This window comes from Rhipicephalus sanguineus, chromosome 1 (assembly GCF_013339695.2).
Source record: "Rhipicephalus sanguineus isolate Rsan-2018 chromosome 1, BIME_Rsan_1.4, whole genome shotgun sequence".
NCBI lineage: Eukaryota > Metazoa > Arthropoda > Arachnida > Ixodida > Ixodidae > Rhipicephalus > Rhipicephalus sanguineus.
In genome coordinates this window covers 29,372,670-29,378,249 of record NC_051176.1, presented here as the reverse complement: position 1 = coordinate 29,378,249, position 5,580 = coordinate 29,372,670, and positions in this window count along the sequence as shown.

The window sequence follows — 5,580 nt, the reverse complement described above, 5'->3', positions numbered from 1 at the left end:
CCCTCCCCATTTTATTACATCTCCCGGGCAATATGAGGAACACAGCCGACGAGCTTGCTTAACGCAAGTTCATCGCAATTCAAAGTGTTCCCAGAGAATATTACGCTTGTCAGTGATCGCCGAAAATTTTGGGTTTAACAACTTGATCGAGCTGTAAAAGAATTATAATGTCATGTCAACAACTCAAACACCTCGGCAGCAGTGTAGTTAGTAGGCCGCTGTGCAGAAATTTCCCTGCATGGTAAGCAGCTCCTTAAATTTGGGCTGCCCCTTAGGGTACATATCTCGATCTGAAAATAAATTTACGTGACAAAACTAGTGTCCTCATCGGCCTAATTTAATCAGCGTTGGTTAAACATGAATGTAATAATAGTTTCTAATCTGTTAATCTTTAATTTCAATGGAAATGAATATTTCTAGAAGCTTTCCAAAATGTTGGTTTCTGTAACGGAACTGTAGACGTGGTACTAATATACAGGGTGTTCAAAATTAAGCTTTATGGTTTTCTTAAAATTCAGCACTGGCAAGAACGTGAAAACCACCTTTGCAGATAAGTTATGTATCCAGGGGGACACAAAGTGACACAATATTTATCGCTCTCAGCCGCCGAATGAACTAAGATTGAATAATGAACTTTTTAGTGAGTGCAGCAAGCGGGCATGTTTGTATTCAAAAGTTTGAGGCAGTCGCGTTTCTACACAGTTCCACTTGGAAGAATCCTTCTAGCATGTCTGTGCCCCAAGATATCCTGCTGCGAAGTTTCATTGCGGTTTGCATGATTACACATGCTAGACAGTGAGCACTGGCACAAAGCTCCTCCCCGATGTGCCGCGGCAGTTGCGTGCGGCGTTTAATCTGACAACAGGTCGAAGGCATAGGCAAAGATGATAACGGCTACCCTTTAGCTACCGGCTGGCAGCAAGCATTGACTGCTCGTCACATCAGGGAGGAACATTGCGCCGATCCTCACCGTCTTGCATGCGTAATCATGCAAACCGCAATGAAACTTTGCAGCGGGGTATCTCGGGGCACATACATGCTAGAAAAATTCTTCCAGGTGGAACTGTGTAGAAACGCGACTGCCTCCAACTTTTCAATACAAACATGCCCACTGGCTGCACTCATTAAAAAGTTCATTATTCAATCTGAGTTAATTTGGCGGCTGACAGCGATAGTTACTGTCTTATTTTGTGTCCCCCTGGATACATAACTCATCTGCAAAGGTGGTTTTCACGTTCCTCGTGGTGCTGAGTTTTAAGAAAACCATAAAGCTTAACTTTGAACACCCGGTATATAGGGGCTTTTAGCTTGACATGTACTTCTTTACGTTACCGTGTTACCGAAAGGAATGTGCGCATGCGCGGACCTTTACGGAACGTAGACATTTACGGAACGTGAATTACTCGCCGGATAGGCTCTACGTTTACGGCCCTATCTCGCAAATCCACCTCCGTTCGTGGCTACTCGCGATATCCGCGTTGCGGAGGCTTCAGCCGCCGAGTATAAATAAGCCGGAAGTGCGAGCGCCATTTGCGATCACCTTGTTTCAGCCGGATTACCGTAAACGTGAGAAGCCTAAAGCCCCCGACAGGCTGGATAGGTGGTGCCACCTAGCGCGGCCAAGATGAACCAGGCAAGCACAAAATTGTTATTGCAGAAAAATCGTGCATTTTACTTCTGGTGTAAATGCCTTGCCGCGGCATAATTACGAATGAGTTGTCTTTTCAATCATTGTTTTCCCTCAAAAACACTAGGCGAAAACAAACGTGTCCATGACTGTGGTTGCAAGAAGCGGCACAAAATGTCGAGAAAAAGCCGGCTCTGAGTACCTACCGAAAGGGCAAAAACGAAATAAGGAGGGAGGCATTTTACGATAATTCAAGGGGAAGCGCTTTACTGTTTCAAGCGAGATCGGGTTGCCTTAGAACGCGTAGTTATAAAGCGAGATTTAGTAAAGCAGAAGAACAATACATATACTGCGGGGAAGATATGGAAGCGGCGAAGCATGTTCTGGTTGAAGTTGGAAATATCTATCCAGATGTACGTTTGGGCACGAGCCTACATGAAGCCTTGGGTTTTAGAGACGACAATAGAAAGCTGAACACACCCGGGATTGAAATAAGTAAGACACGGCTAGAGTATTGGTGGCAGAAAATTAGAGAGAAAGGACAAAAATAAATGGTGGGTAAAATAAGGACATTCGGCCGTAAAGGGCAGAGAACTGGTCCATGAATTTACGTGTTTCTTTTTTCTGTAGTAAGATAGATTCAATGGGAGAAGAGGCATTAGGCCAACATTAAAAAAAAAATAAAAGCGTTTTTTTATTTGTCGAGCCAGGTGGCGCACTTGTCACCGCCTTTTTATAAAGGAGACGCTCATAGCATCCATCCATTCATCCAACCCGGTACTCGTACACCCCTTTGCGTATACCGGGATACTGTACACGCTAAAAACCTCTCTTGTGAGTTTGCCGCAGAGGTGATACAATCTTATCAAAATTAGATATAATTTAAATGCAGTTATCATCACCATTTAGTGGTTTGCGCAAACGTAAAGGCATACGTTTATATATGTACGTAAACGTTTACGTATGAGGAGCTAGAACTTTTGTAAGACATGCGTTCTGGTAACACGGTAAACGCAGTCCGGTATTCCGATAACATGGTAACGTTAGGAAGTATACGCACAAGCTAAAAGTACCTATTGGAAGCTTTGCTGACCTGGCACTATTGCTGTATGTTCAGTAATCAAAACTACTTTTGTATGAACTATTCCAGAACCGTAAAGCAAAACAGGTATTTGTTTCTGTTGTTTACCTATGGAAGTGTGGCGGTGTAGATCACTTTCTTTTAACAGCGAAACGGATTGAGCCGGTCGTAAAATCTTTGGTGTGTACAAAAAACTATCATCATCTGAACAGGTATGTGCCACAGAAATCGGACAACTACTCACTGCTGGTCCACTAAAAATGAAGAAGACAACAGACGGGCGGCAAACACCAATTAAGATTTCTAGACAGACGTAACAAGATGAAGCACACAGCGCGAGCAAACAACGGGGACACAGGAAGGGAACACACACAGCGCTGAAACATCTGCAGGGACTGATTCAGCGGTGCGGGGAACGAGAGAATACTAGGCAATGGGAAAGGCAACGGCGGCTGCGAGAAGACCCCGAAGCGATCGAAGCCCTACGCGAACCGCGACGTGCCCGTATATCTATGAGAAGTGTGAATGCTCTGTTTCAGCGTTAGTTTCTGTCACTGGAGTTTGGACATCCGTGTCGTGTCTGTGACTGTCTGTGGTTTAACTCGAACCCCTCTGTGCTGAGAAGCAATCTAGAAACAACCACCGTGCGGAAGCCTATCAACAACCTAGAAGCAACAAGATTAGACTTCAGAGTCGTCTAGCTTCGCTGTTTCAAGACTTGTACAAGTTAGTGCAAGCTTCGCCATTCTCTTTACTGTGATAGCAATTATATGGGAACTCGTGACGGGTTTTGGCGTCACCGTCATATTCCGTATAAGGTCGAAATCGATACCATTTACCCGCGCATCATGTGTTTTACCCGCCGGTAAAAGCGTGGGCGACGAACGAGGCTGAAGCAGAGATGAAACGACTCAACTCCGTCGCGCGTTGATAACATCAGTCCGCGTGCGAGGCCTGCACTCGATTGCTACTCAAGCACAGAGGAGACGCGCCGCCCGTCTTGAAGGAGCATGAAGGAATGTGGGGAGGAGGGTTGGGGGAGGGGTTGTGTCACTCGAGTAGCAACTGTGAACTTTGATTTTAAGGGCGCGGTCGCGATCGCTCAGCAGGCATCAGCAGACGGCTCGTACACCCTTCTACGTGCATGTGCTCTATGATATTAGGGGCGCGTTCGCGATCGCTGGCGCGCGCGCTATGTGGGGATGCGGCATCAGCACACGGCTCGTATACCCTTCTACGTCCTGTGCTCTCAATGCCCGAAGGGACTGTACGAAAAGCGCTTCTCTCCCTGGAGCGGCCGTATTCTATTACACCAGCGTTTTGTTACGCGAGATCAGATCCAAAAGAGCTGTCTGCCAGCCTTACTTCGTATAACATTACAATTTGTAGCTATCGCATCCATTGCTTCGCCCTTGCGGTGCAACTGTGATTTATTTTCGGGTCGCTTGTTTGTGACGCAGGATGTCGCAAAGTTTTTTGTCGTTTGTTCTTGCTATGATATTATATTGTAATTCGAATATGTTGCCGATGACTGCTTATGTAATTTTTTCAGTGGTGTAGCCAGAAATGTTTCTCAGGGGAGGTCCAACCACACCTTATGTATACATATATGTTTGTGTGTGCGTTTGTATGTGTGCGTGTATATATAAATATGCAAACTTTAAAAATTTCGTGCGGGTTTGAACCCCTATGCCAGTGAATTTTTTTTATTTACTTACTCTATAAAACCTAAACAGAGCGTTGCATAAGGACAGGAAAAACTAATATACAGTCTGTTCATCCGTAACATGTTTCAGTAGCAATTGCTGCTGCTACATTGACATGAATTATACATGTTCGACACAATAAGTAGCTTGTATTAAATAATTCTAAATGGCGCTGATGAGGTAATCAAGCTGCTCATGCAAGTTTGTTTTCCTTCTCATGCTTTTAATGGGTAACTAAACGAACTTTCATACCATAACGCCAGTGCGGCAGCGCTTTATGCAGAATACGTAGCATTTCAGCGTCAAATAACGCGTAAAAATACAAATTTGAGCAATCAAGAAAATGCTTTTATAATCTAGGAACATTTACCGCAATAGGAAGGCAGCCCGCATTCGCTTCTCAACAAGCTAATTCATGCCTTGCGCTGACACTGTGCACACTGAGTTTCGTTTGCTTCCATCTGCGAGCTCGCCGTTGCAAAAATGTGTTTACTTCAAAGTGAACCTGTGCGTACATCGGTTCGAGACCTTGAAGTTGCTCACCTAGCTGGCCTAATTAAAACAACGAGAGTATAGATTCACGCACAAGCAGTCCATTTGAAAATTACGCCTTAATAAATGCTATAAATTTCATATACTTGTTGCCCCGCGCCGCACGTTTAGCTATCGCCGCAGGTCATTTCAAATGGATCTTCAGTGTCTAGGCAAAACGAAAGAAATATCAGTACAAAGCCAATAACGTTTTTCAACGAAACAGCTTCCTTTTCTTGTTTCTTGGGTGGCAGGTTAAATAATAATAGTATCTAAAGTTTTACGTGCCAAAACCACGATGTGATTACGAGGCACACCGCAATGGTGGGCTCGGGAAATTTAGACCGTCTGGTGTTCTAAAATCCCCTGACATCGTACGGGCCTTCGCCTCCATCGAAATGCGACCGCCGCGGCAGGTTAGTACAAAGGCGCGGATACAAAAGGCGTCCACGCTCGTTATGTGGAACACGTTCGTTTCAGAATACAAACTATAACAGCTCGCTGAGTCGCACGTGTTGCCCAGAGGCATGCTATTAGTCAGTTCTGCTTCCTACAGAGTTGTGCAATGAAGGAGCAAATGTTACGCCTACCTTTTCTGCAACAAATGCATCTTTTCTAACTATTGTATTCGCAAT